Genomic DNA, 21,339 nt, shown 5'->3' on the forward strand with positions numbered 1-21,339 from the left:
TTGCTGTACAGATGATTGTGGAATCATCAGCATACTGTATCAGCGTAGCATTATCTATGGATTTGTGAAAGTTGTTAATGAAAATGTTGAAAAGTAAGGGGCCGAGAATAGAGCCTTGGGGATGCCGGAGGGATTGTTGAGAAAGGATGAAGTGAAATGTGTCCATTTAAGAGCTTGTTGTCTATTGGAGAGATAGCTTATAAACCAGACTATGAAGTATGGAAAGAAAGTGAGGGCAGAAAGTTGAGATAAGAGTAAAGGTTGTGAGACAGTGTCAAAGGCTTTAGAGAGATCTAAGTATAGGGTGGATATGATTTTCCCAGAGTCACAATCATGATTAATAGTGTCAAGGAAGGACAGAAGAGCAGCGGTAGTGCTGTGGCCAGGCCTTTAACCATGTTGTGTTTGGGTAAGAAGATGATTGTGTGTTAGGTATAGTAAGAGTTGGTAATGAATGCACTTTTCAAGGATTTTAGAAATAAGTGAGAGAATAGCTATAGGATGGAAGTTAGTAGTGTATGTGCTATTGCTGCCTTTGTGGAAAGGGGTGACAAAAGCTTTCTTTCAGAGTGAAGGGACATAGGCTTCTTGGATGGACCTGTTAATAAGAGTGAAAATGGGGAAGGCAATGCTATCTGCAGCTATCTTAAGGAAGGATGGAGGCAGATTATCAGGAGTGTAGGAGCAAGGCTTTAGTTTAAGGAGGAGTTTTTTATGCTGCTGGTGGGGATAAGTTTAAAACTGAAAGGTGGAGTGTTAGAGCAAAAAGCAGTGGATGGGGGAACTATGAGAGGGAGAGAAGATGGGAAAGTTTGAGGTTAGTTTGGCTATGCAGTCAATAAAAAAGTGTTGAAACTAGATGAAATTTCATGGTCTGGGGAGTTTGGGTTAGGGCATGGATTGTCTTTTCCACCAGGGTTTAGAAGGGAGGAAATGCAATTACAGAACTTTTTGGGGTTAGAATTATGTTCTGATTAGAGTTTGGAGTAATAAGTTTTATGGTCTTCAGTTATTAGTTTCTTCACCGAGTTGTGGAGTCATTTGAATTTGATTAGAGAGTTTATTAACTTATTTTTTGGTCTTGCTTCCAACATTTGTCTCTGAAGCGCATTTCTTTTCTGGTTTCTTTAGAGAGCCAGGAAATGGTTTTTGCTTTTCTTCTTTTTGTTCCAAGAGGAGCTAAGCTGTTTAGTAAGTCTAGGAAGGTTTTGTTGAAGTAATTATTTCATAGCCAGAGTCTTTAAAGGGGCCCAATTCATTTTTTCAGACAGTTGGAGAATGCCTGTAGTTTGAAGTTGGTGAGATTATGGGTTTGAATGTATTGATGTTGTATTTGGACAAACAAGGTACACTGGAGGGCATAGACAGGTAGGTGGTTGTTAAGGGGATCAGGTATAATTCCGACGATTAAGTTGGGATGAGTTGCTAAGATCCAATCTAGTGTAGTGACAGATGAACCATCTTTACTGAGTCTAGTAGGGTACAAACTTCAAAAAACAAATTACAAAGGACAAACCACACTAGGACCAATTGTAAAGGTTTAGTAGGGTAGTTTATTAGTTGGGAGAAGTTAACGAGATTAATTGTTTGGCTCAGAGATTGTGAGGAGATGGTGGCCAAGTTGATGTTTACATTGCCAAGGATGAATGTTTCCTTTTTGATGTTGGAAGAGAACCATGAGACAATGTTTTCAAGGATGGGGATGCTATCACCAGGGGGGAGTGTAGATGGAATCTATACATAAAGATTTATATTTGTTGATTTTTAGGCTGGCTATGAATAGTTCAGCAGGAGTTGATTTAGGAATGGGGTTAGTGTATGGAATGACTGCTAGAGAAGAGGAGTAAATTACGGCTACCTCTACCTTCATTATTAAGTCTGTCATTCTGTATGATTTGCTAGTCAGTGGGAAGAATTTCAGTATATTAAATAGGAAAACAGAATTGAAAATTTCAGTACGGGCTGTAAGTAAAGCATTTAATAAGATACAGCATGAAGCATTATGGAAAAATTTGAACGAATATAATATAAATAATAAAATAATCAACCTTTAGAAATCAGTATAAAACAAAAATAAAGTGAAATTAGTGGTTAATGGCTGGTTAAGTGAGACAATAGAAATAAAAAGTGTTTTTAAATAAGAATGTCCAGCAAGTAGTATTCTACTTGCATTAATTATGAATGCGGTCATTAGCAAGATAAATTAGTATTGGAGGAAGCTAAATATTGCATACCAGATGGAATTTAGATTCCAGTAATGTTTTCTTATGTGGACTATCTAGTAATAGTTGTGAGAAGCAAAGAATGGATAAGTTAGTTAAGACATTTGACAAAGACTTAAGAGTATTACATTTGAGTATTAATGAGGAAAAGAGTAAAGGACTGGGATTCTCAGGGATAGTAAAAGGTATTCAGTTTAATAAAGAAGAAATAGAAGTATTGGAAATAAGATCTGGTAATGAGAAAGAGAGTGACACAATGGAAGGACATGATAAATAATTAAGGAATATTGGTATATTTTGGAGCACATTTAAACGTATGTATAAGAAAAAGCATGTTGATTAATTTGTTAATATTATGTAAGATGGCACATCTTGAAAAGTGTATTTATGATACCAGTGGAAAGTGAAAAAGAATTACTGACTGTGTTATTTACATTTATATGGAGATCTAGATTAAACCCTATTAAAAGAGGACTCATTTATGTTATAAAAAAGGAATGAGGTTTCAGTTTAATAAATCCAATTGTGTGTATAGCTTCATTGAATTTGTATAAAATATTAACAGGAATAAAGGAAAAAGAAAAATAATTAATACAAATAATAGAAGAAATATATAAACAATATGGGAAAAGCTTAAATATTTAAAAGGAAATAAAGGAATTACTTGTACAGAAATGAAAATGTATCAAGAGTAAATATAGTAGATTGATTTAAGTAATACAGAAAAGAATAGGAAAGAATGGTATGAAAAATGGCAAAATGTAATTAAATTTACCCTTGAATGCACTTAGGGAAAAACAGTAAAAGCTGTAAATGCAAGTATAAATAAAAGTGAAAATGTGTAGAATGTATAGACTTTATTGTAGAGATTGTCTATAAAATGGCTTCCAGCATAGGCAAATATGCCATATAAAAAATAAAAGATAGTGTGTGTGTGTGTGTGTGTGTGTGTGTGTGTGTGTGTGTGTGTGTGTGTGTATATATATATATATATATATATATATATATATATATATATATATATATATATATATATATTTATTGTGGGAAATTAGAAACCACTGAATATGTATTTTTTAATGTAAAAAGGTAAATCAATTGTGGGGAGAAATATGGGGTGAAAATGTTTTAAAGGATTTTAAAGTGTTAAATGTATAAATATAAACATGAAAGAATATGGATACTATGAAAATATGAAACAACATGTTGTAGATAGATTAGATGAAAAATAGTTTTGTATAATGTTGATTGTCTGGAATGAAAGAATGAATGAGATGCAATTTAATGGTTAACGTGTACTGCCAGAAATTTTGAAGAAAATGAGATTTTGGTTGTGGAAAAAGCAGTGAGGGAATTGAAAGTTTAAAAAAGTTGAAAATATGTAAGTTAATTGTAAATAATGATAAATTAATTGTAAAATGTGTATATAAAATGCATATATTTTATACTGTGAATTTTAATAAAGGACCACTACTTTTGCATATGGGGATGCATTTGTGAGTGGCACATTCTACACATTCTACTTCCTGTTTCTGGTCTGGGTGCAAAAGCAGCTTGGAGAAGCAAGAAGCGTGATTTGTAAAGATGGAAGGATACAGGTTATACAGAACATGAAGATGCTTGTGATGTTGTTAGTCAAACAGCAGATGAGTAAACTTGTCAAAATGACAGCAGAAAGTGAGGAAAGGTCACTTAAACAGGATGCTGTGGTAAAGGAATTAGAAAAGACAGTCAAGCCTTTTCAAGAACAGGTTAAAGAAAAAGAATTGATGATGAGGGACTCTGTGGATTTATTTCAGCAAAACCTCTTCGAGGAAGAAATTACAACACAAGAATGCATTGTTACAACCCTCCAGTTGGGAGGGCTACAGGATGATTTGTTAATGGAGTTGGAAAATGGCAGTGAACTAGAGAGTGGAAATGATGTTTCTTGGGGTGACTTAATAGAAAATACAAAGAGAGGATATTCCACAAGTTCAGAATAGAACACTGCATGCTGAACTGGTAAAATCATGAGTGGATAAAAAAAGGAAAGAATGTGTGAATGTAGAAAGGAAGAAGATTTTAAGGTAGGAATCAGAAAGAAAGAAGAAGGTTAAATGGACAGATAGAATGTATGGGATGAAATAATTACACCTTTAGGAGTGACAGTATATGAGGTAAGGGCATTTATTCATATTAATAAAGAGACTTTTTGTGACATATGTTTTGAGAATGGTAAAGCTATGGAGAATATCTAGGAGAATATGAAAAAGAAAGAAACTGTAGACTGTGTTCCTTGGAATTCTTATGTATTTAAAGCATTTCAAAGAAAGTCTAAGGAAACAGATAATATTCAATTTAGAACTGAAGATGAATAAAATTACTTTAAAAGTATCTATTAAGTGTGTGCATAGATGTAACAGATATTGCAAAAGTGTATGATAGAGATATATAGAAGGGTGCATGGGTCTGCAATGTTGTTACAAAAATGTAAAATGATAGTATAGTGCATACTTCAAGTGTTATAAATGTAGATGAAGACAAAGGAATACTGAAATATTGGGGTCAGCCAAAGGAAAAGAAAAATGGTAAAAAGACATAATAAATAGAAAAATAAAGGATAAGGTTGAATTTCTTTAAAATTAATATTAATATTAATATTTAAAAGTTAACATTTTGTGTAAGGTACTTGCATTAAATGTTAATAGTTTTAAAATGTAAGAAGAATAAGTATTCTTGAATGGTGTAAGAGACAGGCAAGTGACATTATTATATTAGAAGATACTAGGTTTTAAATGAAGAAAGACAGTTGGAATTATGGTGGGAAAAACATGATCATTAATTTAGGGAAAGAGACATGTTCAGGAATACTTGTTTTGTATAAGGAGACAAAAGTTTTATACTTTGCATTTGTACTGTAGGCTAAGCTATGATTCTTGATTTAAGATAGGAAAAACAGTATTTAGAATTATTATCAATTTATGCATTTGTAATAAAAAGAGAGAGGAGGTGTTTAAAGATATAATTTAGTACATGGGAGTAAATATGGATATAATTGTTGCAGGAGATTTTAATTGTAACATAAGACAAAATAAAAATAAATTATATGATGGGAAAGTGATGATAGATATTATAACATATGGAAATTTAAGTATTTGGAAAAAAGTACTTGAACTTACAGTAGAGGTGAAAATAAAACAGAAACAGATTATTTTTTAGTTTCTGCAGGGTTAGAAATTGTGGATAGAGGAGTATTAGAGACAGTTATTTTTGGTGGGATTTCAGGGCTATATGGATTACTTTGAAAGATAATTCTGACTATATAAACATTGGAAAGGAAGAAAAAGGATCATGAGGTCAAATGGGATAAAGAAGAGAAGGTGGCTGTAGTAAGTTTATGGCTGTATCACATACAAATGAGGCTTTTTACAAAAAGATTGGTCTGAATGGTGGTTGTTTTTTAAACAAAAATATAAAAAGTGTTATACAAGCAGGGAAAATATAAAAAGACAAAGGAAAGTGTATTATGATCAATTGAGTAAGGATATGTGTGATAGTTTGGAAAAGAATGAAGAAAGTTACTTTATTAAAGAACAGGAATTGTATGACTTAAATAAAAAGAAAACATAATCTTTGTTATATAAGCAAAAATATGTTTTGCAAGGTAAGAAGGAGAAAAATGCACCATATTTGAGTAAACGTATTAAAGAAAATGATAGTATTATGATGCATAGCAAAAACTATGCAAGATAAGATTATGGAAATAATGGAAAGATATGTTAAAGCAATTTTTAGTGCGGGAATGTACGATGTACTAAGGAATGGAAAGTGGATAATTTTTAGGAGGAAGATAATAAAGATTTGGGGAAAAAAAGATTAGAATGGAAGAATTAGAAAATATTTTACGAAAAGTAAATCTGGAATCTGTGACATGGCCAGATGGAATACAGTATATAATGTATAAAAAATGTGACTGTAGTTCTAAATAGATATTTTTAAAAAGCATTGAATGAATGGTTAAGAAAGGGTTTTCAATATAATGGTCTATGAAGTAGTATAATAAAATTTATATGGAAAAAAGAAAAGAAGTGTGAAAAACAGAACTGTATACCTATAGTTTTTAATGACACTGACTATAAGATATTTTATGAAAATCTTGCAGAAGAGAATGTAAAGTAAGTTAAGATTATAAATAAAAGTATTTATGGCATAAAAAGTAGAAACGTACATGATTTACTGTTAATCACTAGAGAAGTAGTGGATGACATTGTATGTAAGAATGTTTGAGCAAAGTTAATGGGTGATTTAAATAAGGCATTTGTTCAAATCAGCATACCACCCTATGGAAGATACCTGATACATATAATTTAAATAATAAGTTAAAAAGCATTTGTGCTACAGCTTATAAGTTAAATATAGTAAGGATAGTATTAATTGGATGGCTTTGTATGGACATTGTGCTTGAAAAGGGTATAAGGCAGGCTTGCCCTTTAATTAATGTTATTTTTGTATTAATAATGAATGTTATTTTGACTCATATTAATATTGAATTAAAAGATATGGGATATATAACCTATGAAATTTTAAATATTTCAATTATTTTATCATACGTGGATGATATCATTCATAATGCTAAAAATCAGAAAGCTGTGGTTAACGTGATATTATTTACAGGAATGTTTGCAAGAAATAGTTTTATAAATAAAGAGAAAGGTGTAGGTGTAGGTTTTGATGATTTGCTAGGAGGTATTATTTTTAATAGGATAGGGGTTAAGATACTTGGGTTGACATATGGAAAAAGAGAAGAGATGAGAGCTAATTGGGAAGAAAAATCAAAGGTCATGGAAAGACTGGATATGTTTTGGAGGACCTGTAGATTATCCTTTAAGAAAAAGGTATATTTACCCAATTTGGCTTTGATTGCTAGAATTGTTTACTTAGCATGTGTATTTAGTATTCCACTGAATCTTGTAAAGGTACTTTTTTAAGACTATATTTAAATTTATTTGGGGATCAATGTTGAATCCAGGAAAAAAGGAACTTTATAGATTAAAAAAAGAAGAAGGTGGTTTGTAGTTGATAAATCCTATAGTTCATGCATCATTTTAACATTTGTATAAAATATTAAAAGTTTGAAGGATAATAATTCGTTATTGGTGAGAATTTTAAAAAACAAATTAGTACTGAATAGATGAATATTTTGAATGCTAAAAAAAGGAGATTGTATGATAATGAGGAAATGAATAATTATCAAGACAAAATATTGCTTTGTAAAATATAAATTGATAAAACTGAAAAATATAGGAAGTTATGGTATTATGGATATGTTTTTTATATTTGTCCTTGGAAAGGTGTGTAAAAAATGTTACAATTAAGGCAAGAATGGAAATATATAAAGGTATGTGGGAATGTCAGGATTTTTTATGGAGATTATTAATACATAAATTACCAGTAAAAGCAAATATGTCTTATGAAGGTAAATCATCATCATCATCATCTTCTTTTGGCTGTTCCCATTAGGGGTCACCACAGTGGATCTTCTGTTTCCCTTTCTTCCTTTCCTCTGCATCTTGCTCTGTCAACAACCACCTGCATGTCCTCTCTCACCACATCCATAAACCTTATCTTAGGCCTTCCTCTTTTCCTGTACCTGGTAGTTTCATCCTTAGCATCTTTTTTCCCAATATACTCAGCATCCCTCCTCAGCACATGTCCATACCAATGTAATCTTGCCTCTCTGGCTTTGTCTCCAAACCTTCCAACCTGGGATGACCCTCTAATATACTTATTCCTAGTTCTGTCCACCCACTTATAAGGATGTTAATGGTCTCAAAATATGTATGATTGAATAAGGATATTACGGGGATAAGTCAAAAAGTTGTGTTAACAATTGATAAAAAATATGTTCTATAATTTGGATACTATGGAATCAAAGAATGAAAGAAATTATGTTTAATGAAAAGTGGGCTCTAGCAAAGATGTTAAAAAATAAGGTTTTGGTTTAGAAAATGGAGTGGGATCCAATAATGAGAAATGAAAAAGTTGTCTTTTGTAAAAAAAAAAAAAAGAAAGAAAAAAACAAGAAATATGCTGTTTCAAGTATGCATGTATAGAAACTGGTAAATTGTGTAATTAATCTATACATTTTAAAAAGAGATAACGTGTATATATCGTAAATAAGAAAAATTGCATATAATGCAAATAAGTATTGTAAAAAAAAGGACCCGTATGCTTTTTAATAGATGCCGTGGGATTATTTACAGCTACCTGAACTACCACCAACTCAAGCAGATGGGACTTTCATTTAATGTCGCATCCGAAGGAAAACACACTCAGGAGTGCAGTACTCCCCTTGTACTACAGTGTCTGTAACAATCTTCTGCATAAAAGGTGAGTATGCTACCTGTTGCACCACTGACAATACCAAGTCTTATTCTTACCACAATTCTGCAACAAATTCTGAAACATTTTCATATCACATGAATAAAAAAAGCATTACTTACTAATAATTTTGTCACTAAGGAAATGCATTTTCAATTTGATTTTGCAAAACAGAACTGTCTTGCTGTAGAAACAGTTTTGAAATACATTCTTTAAAAAGTCTTTCTGTCTTTCCAACATAAAAGCTTGTACATAAGGTGTACAGTGCTATATATACCAAGTGCTTAGTTTTACCATCTGCATATATAAAACGGCTATATTTTTTGTCTGTGGGTGGATCAAAGAATTCATTCTTAGTTGATATGTACAAGCCCTGCACAGAAACATTCAAAAGATTATTTTTCTTGCATTCCTTTTATAAATTTGTGTAGCAAAAGTCTCTTTCTCATCTCTAATAATACTGATATCCAAAAAAAATGAATGCAGGTGGAAGCAGGTGCCAGTGACATAAAAATTATTAAGTAAATCATTAAGTCTAACTGGAAAATATTAATAGTTGATCTGACTCTGAAAGGGACAGTGGGAGAACTACATTCTTTCAGTTTTAAAAAGAATAAAAATTTAAAACAACTACTTTGTTATACCAACAACATTATAGATCCATCCAAATCTAATAGAATTGGTATGTTTCCATACCACGTACATGCTGCACACCATTTTGGCTTCAATTACAATACTGGAACAAAAAAAGAGACGGATGCGGGTAAAACCAGGGTGCAAGAATAAAATGAAGAAATTATAAATGCACAATGCACCGAGGTAACACACAATAGCGTTTAATAAACAAACAAAGAAAAAACAAATGGTGAGCACTTTTGCAACTGTCGTTGCTTCATCAGACAAAACTAAAATGCAGCTCAATGCTTAAATAGATGCAGATGATCATTTAAAGTATGCCACTATTAACTTATTACAATTGATGTGATAATTGATTTCATCTGCATTTATTTAAACATTGAGCTGCATTTTAGTTTTGTCTGATGAAGCAACGGCAGTTGCAAAAGCACTGATTTGTTTTTTCTTTGTTTATTAAATGCTATTGTGTGTTACCTCGGTGCACTGTGCATTTATAATTTCTTCATTTTATTTTTGCACCCTGATTTTACCCGCAGCCATCTCTTTTTTTGTTCTTGTTTGTTTTTATTCAGCTAAGGGGCACACGCGTACATGGAGGATACTTCTATTGAGATGTCCATGAACGGACAACATTATCATTTCCTAAGAATCCTGGATATACCAATTAATCCACTACTGAATACGGACTTATATGTTTGTTCTGATGAGACTTCCAATACTCAACAATGTCTACCAGAATTCCTTGAACAATATAAAAACCTTGAGAACTTAATGTATAAATACAAAAGGCTGCAATGGCAGTGGCTGCATTTACAAGCTTCTTTGGAAGTGAAGATTATCCCTTGTGGTCTGAGAATCCTGAATATGCCCACGTACGGAGAAACATATCCTGTTTTACTTCATAAGTGGCAAGAGCTTAATTTACAGTTCAGCTCTAAATATATGGAACTCCTATTGGAGTTCTTTTCACCCATTGAAGCAGAACTTAAATCGCAAATTATTGCCTTAAAGTCCAAGATCACTGAGAGTTTTCCATCTGATATTTTTCTTAATAAAATGAGTCAACTGCAGGACAACATAATCTCATTAGAGAAGAAGTTACAAACTGTTAAATTGTCTAAACTGAATAGAGACAAAACTGATTTTGCAAAAAATTACATCTTCTCTTGGCCCAGAGAAGTTGTTAATAAATTTAATCAAGGTAACTGTATTTCTAATGGTATTTCTACCAACAATACTTCTTTAAATGATCGTGCGGCTCGAGCTGCTACCTCCGGTTCTACTTCTGGTATTTCTGATGACAAGATTGCCACAGTGCTTGCACCTCCGAACGCTGAACACAGTGATTCCATAACTCAGGCTTCAGCTTCTGTATCCAACATTTATAAAGCTCCTATAAGCACAGGGGATAAATCTGGCTACAATACAAGAGCTGCACATTCTTTTAAACCTATAGTTACATTGTATGCCTCTAGTACCTCCACAGTCAACGACTCCTGTATGCAGTAAGCTAGGAATGATACCAGCATTTTTTTAGACAAGTCCAAGAAGGGTGATTACACACTGATCATTATGGAACTCATAAACAAAGACATTGGGGACCTACAGACACTGGATTCCTACCCAATTTGGCTTTGTCAAGAGCAGATCCTGCCTTTTGAACCTGGTCGACTTTTTTGAAACAGTCACTAAGGCTATTGATGAGGGTAAGGCAGTTCACACAGCCTACCTTGATTTTGCAAAAGCCTTCAACGCAATACCTCACTCGGGCATCATAGACAAGCTCACCAGCTTAAACCTAAACCCATATGTCATAAGATGGGTTGTAAACTGGCTCAAGGACAGAACCCACAGGGTCAGAATTGCAGGAGCCATGTCAGACTCTAAGCCAGTCACAAGTGGTGTCCCACAGGGCTCGGTCCTGGGACCCCTCTTGTTTGGCATTTATTTTTCCGAGGTGCAAGCAAACATAGGAGGACTGTGGCTAACAAAGTTCGCAGATGACTGCAAACTGGGTGCCATAATTGATACTCCAGCGGACACAAGCATCCTTCAGAAAGGCCTCATAGAAATGGATAACTGGTGCCAGAGCCATGGCCTTAAACTGAATGCCAAAAAATGTATAGTCATACCCTTTGGGAAAAACAAAGTACCCACAAATTACCACATAGGTGGTAATCCATTAAGTACGGAAGAAGTAATCAGGGACTTAGGGACCCAAGTTGACAGTAACCTCTCATTTGACACTCACGTTGCTAAGGTGGTTAGGAAGACCTTCTATATTACCCACCTTATCATGAAAGGATTCACATCTAGATCAAGAGAGGTCATTGTGCCCCTGTACTCTTCCCTTATCAGGCCCATAATTGAGTACAATGCCCCATTTGGGATGTACCTTACCCGACACCTGCAACAGTTAGAAAGACCCCAAAAGTACCTCACCAAGAGGATCAAGGGTCTCAAACATATGTCATATGCTGCCTGGCTGAAGAAATTCCAGCTCTATTCAGTCGCATACCGCCTACTCAGAGGCAATCTATGTCTGACGTACAAGGCCATGTCCAATCCGGAATTAATGGACATGCTCCACCTCAGAAAATCCAAATCCACCAGAGCCACGAGAGCGAGAGATTTGAACCTCAACACAGAAATAAATAGGATGTGCTGGAGGGACAGATTCATAACCCAGAGGCTCCCTACACTCTGGAACAGAATCCCAGTCCATGTTAGGCAGAGCCCCTCACTGACTCTCTTCAAGAGAAATCTTGACGAGTGGATGGAAGATCATAGGTTTACCCTGGGGGTCACTTCTGTGTCACTACTAGACAGAGGCACAGTAAACTAAACCCTAAATGGGCATAGTATTCTCATTCCAAGGGGTGGCGAAAGCCACACACACTTGGGCTAGGCTTATAAATGCCCTAGGGCAGATAGCCTAGTATGAACCTATGAACCTATGAAAACAGCATTAACCTTCAGGACTCATACAAAGAGCCTTTCACACAATGGGCAGTCATCCAGGATCAACCAGATAGAAGGAACTGTACATTCATCCAAAAGGAGATGCATGTAGCCCCAGGTTTGGTGATTAATATCTCATCTTTTAAACTAAATGCTGAACAACTCAGTCTGTTGAGTAAGGGCCTATCCTTTATACCTGCGAGGAAGGCCGATTTAACAGAGATGCTAAAAGACTTAAAATTATTAGGTAGAAGCTTGTCTTTGAAATGTTTATTTCCAACAAGTGCTGGTAATTTGAATTATACTTACAAACAGCCTAGTACATTTGTTCCAGCAACTCCAGCTGGAGTTCAAAGATTTATTGACATTTGTGAGATTGCTTTTAGGGAAATGAGTGTTTCATCTAATAATAATCATTCTTTTCGTAATTTAACTTTAGAGAAGCATAGAGCTCTACAAGAATTGAAAAACTTATATTCCTTGGTCATTAAACAAGCGGATAAAGGTGATGGTATAGTTTTACTAGATAAAGAGTTATATGTTCAACAAATGGAGAAACTCTTACTTAATACTCACACCTACCAATGCATCTCTAAACTTACTGTTAATGCTATTATTGACAAAGTTTCTTTCTTGATTTTTGACTTGTTGATCACTGGTTTAATTGATGAACCACCTTTTAAGTATTTTAATGTCACCAAGCCTATTGTTCCAAGTATATATGGTTTACCAAAGGTCCATAAGGACCTATCTACATCACCCATGTGACCCATTGTCTCAGGGGCTGGTTGGTGTACTGAACCTCTATCTATATATGTAGAAGGCAGTTTACATGGTTTCTTAGAGAACTGCCATACTATATTGAGATATACTAAAATGTTTTTGGAATGGCTACATAATAGAATGGCTAGTATTAGTGAAGGTGAGGAATTTGTCCTTGTTACAATGGACATTGATTCCTTATTTACCAGCATTCCTAATTCCTGGGGTGTGGAGATGATAAGAGAGTATCTGACAGCAAACAGATGCTATACCAACAGTAAGATTCAATTAATCTGCAGTCTATTAGAAATAATTCTAGAAAATAACATAGTTATGTTTCAAGATCATTTTTTTCTGCAGAAGGTTGGCGTGGCCATGGGGACTCCATGTGCCAATAGTTACGCCAACCTAGCTTTGGTTTACTGGGAAGACCTAAATGTTCTTTCTGTTAAGAATCCCTTTCTAGGGCAAGTACTCTGGTATGTACGTTTCGTAGATGACATTTTTATGTTGTGGAAGGGATGTGATTCAGACTTTATGCATTTTTTACAATACTTACACACTACAACTGATTTTTTGAGATTTTCTCATCAGATCTCTGCTGTTGAAATCAGTTTTCTTTATGTTACAGTCATCAAGTCTGACTTAAATCGTTTGAGTAGCAATATTTATTTTAAACCTACTAGAATAAATACACTTTTGCATAAATCAAGCATGCATCCTAGACACATCCCTAGGAATATGCTTAAGGGGCAGGTCTTTAGGGAGACCGGGATGCAGTGACTGCACTAAATAGATTAAAATCTGATTTTTTGGATAGGGGCTACAAAAGTGCGGATGTTGATCAAACTATTTCTGATGCCTGGAAATTGAGGCATACCAGATGTAGACCTTATCTGAATACACATAACATTGCTGATAGTACAGGCAATAATACTATGGCCAATGATGACTTTAGAGTTGTATTCCAGTATGCCAATAATATTAATCAGTATACAGACGTTGTTAAGAGATATTGACATTTACTACAAGATGTTCCTGGTCTTAATGAAAAAATTGGTGATACTCCTACTTTTAGTTTTAGGAATAATAGATCACTTAAACAGCATCTTTGTAATGGAGAATTATGTAATACTGCTTGCATCTCTACCCGCTTAGGTACCTTTCCATGTAGAAATTGTAGTGCTTATCCTTACATTTTTAGTAAAAGCACATACACTCATCCAACTAGACACTTTACGCTATGCTCAAATCAATACTCAGACTGTAAGACTACTGATGTTATTTATTTCTGCTTTTGCCAGCAATGTCCTGCTTTTTATGTAGGCAAAACAAACAGGTTGCTTAAAGACAGAATATTAGAGCACATCCGAGATATCAGAAAAAGTAAGCAATCTAGTGCATTAGCTAATCATGTTATGTCCACTGACCATTCTCACTCCTTTAAATTTTTTGTCTTGCAACATATATATAGAAATCCCAGGGGTGGAGATAAAGAAAACACTACGGAAAGTTATGAACAAAAGTGGATATTTTAAGTGAATGCTGAAAGATATCCTGGTCTTAATGGCACCACCTCTCTAATTCCATTCTTAAAGGCAAGATGCCTTAAACACTAACCATTGATGCTGCTTGTATGAAGAATTCATACATATGCATATTTCAGATATTTATACATCGTGTTTTTAACATATTTTTATTGTATTTCTTAGTGCATTTCTCACTTTATGCTGTTTTTAGCCTTTTATTGTATTTTTAGTATCAGAGGTGAATGCCTTGTGCTTGCTCATTTAAAGTATGCCACTATTAACTTATTACAATTGATGTGATAATTGATTTCATCTGCATCTATTTAAGCATTGAGCTGCATTTTAGTTTTGTCTGATGAAGCAATGAAATTTGTAAAAGCGCTCACCATTTGTTTTTTCTTTGTTTGTTTATTAAACGCTATTGTGTGTTACCTCGGTGCATTGTGCATTTATAACTAATCAATTCCAATCAATACTCTTTGTAATACAGCCATGAAGACAAAGGAAAAAAAAGGTTATGGGTTGCTACTGCTGTCATTAATCTGCATGTGCAACAGGCTCTAGTACAAGGTGCTGCTGCTGCCAGACCTCCGCAAAGAAGATGAAGATTGTTTAGACCGTATTTCACTTATCATGGTCTTCATGATACTAAACTAGTACAGTACTACAGGGTAGACAGAAATACCTTTGAGAAAATAGTTAACATTTGCCACCCTCACCTGATGTGCTGGGGAAATCATGGAGAACTCATCCCAGTGTAAACCAAGATTTACATAACATTACATATACTAGTTATAGGCACTTCTCCAAGACCCACAGGGAATATAATAGGGATGTACAGGCCTAGCTCATGAAAATCACACCAGGAGGAACATACTTGGTTTCTATGTGCCTCAGAGGAGAGAGTTACAACTACTCAACATTTCTATGCTGGGGGCCATAGACTGCAAATAGACTGAAATATAAACCTCATCTGGGGAACTGTTAAAGAGGTACATCAGCAGAGAACAATATCACTCTATCAAATATCAGGTGATCTGTAATGCCAAAGGGATAATCTATAATGTATGTGCAGGTTACTGGCAATTTCCATGACTTACACATATGGCACACCTCTGACCTGTATCTAAGGTTTTCCAAAGAAGACTTCCCACAATGGCATATAGGTTCATAGGTTCATAGGTTTATACTAGGCTATCTTCCCTAAGGCATTTATAAGCCTAGCCCAAATTTTTGTGGCTTACGCCACCCCTTATATGAAAAAATACTGTGCCCATTAGTTTGTTGTGCCTCTGTCCAGCAGTGACACAGAGATGATTCCCGGGGTAAACCTACGATCTCCCATCCACAGGTCTAGATTTCTCTTGAACAGAGTCAGCGAGGTGCTCTGCCTCACATGGACCGGGATTTTATTCCACAGCATAGGGAGTCTCTGAGTGATAAATATATCCCTCCAGCATGTCCTATTTATATCCATGCTAAGGTTTAAGTTGCTTGCTCTAGTGGTTTTGGTGGATTTGGATTTTTTGAGGTGGAGCATGTCCATTAATTCCGGGTTGGACATGACCTTGTATGTCAGGCACATGTCACCTCTGAGCAGACGGTATGCGATTGAATAGAGCTGGAGTTTCTTCAATCTGGCAGCATATGACAGATTTTGGAGTCCCTTTATCCTTTTGGTGAGGAACTTTTGGGGTCTCTCCAATTGCTGCAGATGTCGGGTGAGATACATCCCGAATGGGGCATTGTACTCGATCATTGGTCTGATAAGTGAAGAGTACAGGGGAACAATAACCTCACTAGATCTGGATGTGAATCCCTTCATGATCAGGTGGGCAATGTAGAAGGTCTTTCTAACCACTTTAGCAATGTGAGTGTTAAAAGAAAGGCCACTGTCAACCTGGGTCCCCAGGTCCCTGATAACCTCTTCTGTGCTTAGTGGATTGCCACCTATATGGTAGCTTGGGGTTACCTTGTTTTTCCCGAAGGGTATGACTATACATTTTTGGCATTTAACTTCAGGCCATGGCTCTGGCACCAGCTATCTGTTTCCGTGAGTCCCTTCTGAAGGATATCCGTGTCTGATGCACTTTCCACTATGGCGCCCAGTTTGCAGTCATCTGCAAACTTTGTCAGCCAAAGTCCTCCTATGTTGGCCTGTACTTCTGAGAAGTAGATGCCAAACAATAGGGGCCAAGGACCGAGCCCTGTGGGACACCACTTGTGACCGGCTTGGAGTCTGACACAGCGCCAGCAACTCTAACCCTGTGGGTTCTGTCCTTAAGCCAGTTTGCAACCCATCTTGTGACATATGGGTTTACATTTAAGCTGGTAAGTTTTTCTACAATACCCGAGTGGGGTATTGTGTCGAAAGCCTTTGCAAGGTCAAGGTAGGCTGTATGGACTGCCTTTCCCTCATCAATGGCCTTGGTGACTGTTTCGAAGAAGTCGACCAAGTTCAAAAGGCATGATCTTCCCTTGACAAAGCCAAACTGGGTCGGGTCCAATGTCTGCAAGTCCCCTATATCTTTGTTTATGAGCTCCATTATAATCCTCTCCATAGCTTTGCAGACTAGACTTGTTAAGCTTATGGGGCGGTAATTACCAGGGTCCGTAGAGGCGCCGCCTTTGTGGAGTGGGACAACAGTTGCCGTACGCCACTCCTTGGGCACGTATCCTGTAGTAAGGCTGAGATTAAACAGCTGCCTTATGTGCGGGTTTAATTCCTCATTTAGCTCGTGTAGCACGCAGCCGGGGACACCATCTGGTCCCATTGATGCTGTGTTTTTAGCTTTAGAGAGAGCAGCTTTCACCTGCTCATTTGAGATGTCCGGGAGGCTACACTCGGCTGGGATAGTTATCTCTCCTTTAGGGGGGAGAGGGGGGTGAAGTTTGCACTGAACCTGTCTGCCAGTATGTTGGCAATGTCTGTGGGTTCAGTGATTTTTGTATCATTTTGGACTAATTCTGAGCATATCTGGGAGTTTCCACCCAGGTTCCTAACATAGCTGAAAAAGGCCTTATGATTGTCCTTTGAATCCATGGCAATTTTTCTCTCAAAATTGGCCTTAGTTGATTTTATGAGTGCTCGTATTTTTTACTAATAATGATCAGGGGTGACTTCCCTTTTATGGATTTTGTTCTATCATGTAATAGCTTTCTCCTCTTATTGTAAAGTTTGTTAATGGCTGGGGTCCACCAGACTGGACGTTTGCCCTTTGTGGAAAGAGTCTTGGTTTTATTTGGGATTGCCTGATCCATGCAGTCCTGGAGGTGTTCATAGAAGGCATTTGTAAGGGCTTCCGCAGCTTGGGTTGTGGTTTCCACTGGCTCAGGGGCCTTGAAGGATACCACACCAGTCTTGAGTAGTGTGAAGTTTGCTTTAGAGAAGTTCTTCACTATGGTCTTTTTTGTTTGGGGAGGATGCAGCTTATGCATGGGAACCTTAGGTCATGACCCTCATAAGAAACCCACACACCCCACTAAGCAGGTTACAATAATTCACATGCTCAAACTAGAAATATTATAGAGTGTGTTTTTTGGCTTGCTGAAGTCACATTTCCTATGTCTACATACATCTGGTGGTGCCCTGCAGTATAACCCAGCCACCTCAAGCAAAATACTGAGAGTGTCTGAGTATTGCATATTATTATTGTTCAGAAACAGTAAAAACAGAGAAAAGGACAACAGCTCCCAACACCACAGACAGGGTCAACAAGGTCAGCAGACACAGATAAAGAGTCTGATGAAGAACCAGCAGGTGGGGATGATCCTGGCAGATGGACGTATGCACAATATGCTATGGTCCAGATGAAAATGCAGAGAATGGCACACGCACTCATTACCTAAGTGAAAAGTAAGAAGCTAATTACATAGAAACAGTAACAAAATTATTACCCTTTACTTACCCATGTAATGGCCATGTTCTGTGAGCATCAGGCAGTCTCAGGCCCAGAAAGACAACACTTGTATCAGTAACATTAATCCAGGTAAGTGATGAACTGGTAGTGATGAGATAAAAATGATTATTCTCAAATGTAAGTGCTGTACTTTACTAAGATAAAGCATTCTCCAGCAGTTCAGGAATGTTGAGGTAACTCTTGAGTGAAGTACGCAACAGAAATATTTAAAAACAATTACGCTATTACAACGTATATAGAAATAGCTTTTCAGAGCACATGCCTACAGCCTGTATGTCATGTCAACACAACCCTCATAATGATCCAAGGACAGCAGGGAATTCCAGTATAATTATTTCCTTTAATATAAAACCACCAAATACATAAGCACTTTCGTAGCAAAGCTACTTCATCAGATGTATACTAAAGCACATACAAAACCATTTATATAATCAGTTCAATAGATTACATGACTGTCTACAATTACTACTAAAAGGTATATTACATCTATAAAAAACTACATCCAAGAATAGTAACTTAAGTAACAAAAACAAATTAATTGGATTGTATATAAAAAACATAGAAATAAAACCTTCCAAATAGCATATATCAAAGAATATTCCTATAAATTTCATTAAAGCATATATAAAATTCATAAATTCATATATTATTTCTTTCTATTCAAACGTCTGGCTCTAAGCCTTGGTTTGATGAGTACCCTATCATTTAGGCCTGCCCAAAGTCTCCTCTCAACCTAATTATCCATTTAGATTCCATCTGCTCTGTTAAATTATTGATATCTCCCTTCCTGATATTTTCAAAGATACGTGCTACCACCATAAACCTAAAAAAGTGGGAACTATCTGTATTTAATATGTGCTTAGACAGGACACTGACATTACTACCTTTATTAATGTGATAGTAATGTTCTTTAATTCTCCCTTTTAGGGTCCTGTCCGTTTTCCCTACATAAAATTTGGAACAGGTGGGGCAATATGCCAAATATACAACATGAGCAGTTTCACAGGTAGCATAAACATTAAATTTATAAATTTTATTCTGATCGGGATGAGTATACTCTCCACTACTGTCAATATACTGGCAACATTTACAATGTCGACAGGACATGGTACAGTGTTTATTCAACAGTCTCTTGCTCCCCTTAGGGACACATAGACGCTGTTTCAGAGATTTCATATTTTTATAAACAAATTTGGGTTTCTCATCTATAATACTCCTCATAGCTCCATCAGTAGTTAAAATTTTCCAGTGTTTCTCATTGATGTCTCTATGACACTTAACATCACTGGAGTAATACAGGCAAACTTTTAATTTGTTATTTTCTTCATTATGTACACTCTTCTCGCTATTCCTAATATATTTCCTACCATAATAAGGTTTAGCTCTATCACCTCTTATTTCTGTAACAGTTCGAACACTTTCACTAACATCATTCTCAGCATAAACCTAGCAATAAAAGCTTTCTCTAAATGTTGAGTTTGTTGAACAAATTCATCATTTTTAACATTGAGTCTTGATGCCCTGAACACCTGACTATTAACACTTTTAAGCACATGAACAGGATGCATACTGTTTCTGTGTAAAATTGGTTACAGTAACATGGTTTCCTATATAATTTCATAGTTACACCATTCTCTGCATCCATTATAACACTTACATCTAAGAAATCCACTGACTGATTTGAAGTAATAGAAGAAAATTTCAAATAGGAGGTGGTTTCATTAAGATATTCTGTGAACGCCCTATAAGACTGTATGGTCCCTCTCCAAAGCAGAAAAATATCATCCGCAAAGCACCTGTAAAAGAATACCTGTGGACTAAAGGGCCTTTTGAACACATGTTCTTATTCCCATGTCACTAATACAGCATTGTCATAGCTATTGGCACATGATGTGCCCATAGCTACGCCATGCTTCTGCCAATATATGCAGTCATTAAATACAAATAAATTGCTTTGTAAAACACATTCTAACAGAACAGTCAATAATTCCACCTCCTTATCAGAAAACTTACTATACTTCTGTAAAAAAAAATTCAATTTCCATAAACCATCATCATTAGGGATCACTGTAAATAATGATGAAATGTCTAACGTAGCCAGTAATAAATCCTCAGTGGTAAAGTCTCAATAGATAAAAATAAATCACTTAAAAATGTTGAGTGTCTCTTAATACATGTGAAATTTCATTCAAAATAGGCCTAAGCTTCTTCTTTGTATATATAGAAGATGGTTCTGTACACCAGTTTCTCCCTGCAATTATAGGACGTAGTGGCGGGTATCCTTATGTACTTTGGGCAGGCCTTGAATGATGGATAACAATGGGATCAAGACAATAAAGAAATGCAGAAAGTTACTATCAATCAAACCAGCATGAAATAAATTCCTCAATGCATTATGTACATTAACTATCATCATTTCAACTTTCCTTTGAGATATTTTCAAATAAAAATGATTGTTAGATAACATTTCAGTCATGTCAGGGTTATACCTAGTTACATCAAATAAAACTATAGGACCGCTTTTGTCAGCTGGTCTAATAATTAAACTTCTGTTGTCTTGTAATTTCCTTAATGCCATATACTCATATTTAGTTAAATTATAATCTATATTATGCCTGTTACCAGTTTTATCTAAATTATTATCTTGTAACTTATAAAAATCTTCTAAACATATTTGTTCAAAAGCTGTTACTAAGGAATTAGCATTAAGTAAATATGTACTTGGTTTCCTAAACTCAGAAATATTACTTCTAAAACATTCATTATCTTTAAAATTCAGTTTCAACAATAAATTTCTAATGAAAAATTTAAATTCTAAAACAACTTCAGTAAAGTCTAATTTCTGTGTAGGAATGAACGACAAACCTTTTGTTAGAAGGTAACTCTCATCATCAGTTAGTACATGAGTGGAAATGTTCAAAATTAGTCATTCTGTTTGTTCCAAAA

The sequence above is a fragment of the Protopterus annectens genome, chromosome 11.part0 (genome assembly GCF_019279795.1).
Source record: "Protopterus annectens isolate FY-2018-M chromosome 11.part0, PAN1.0, whole genome shotgun sequence".
NCBI lineage: Eukaryota > Metazoa > Chordata > Ceratodontiformes > Protopteridae > Protopterus > Protopterus annectens.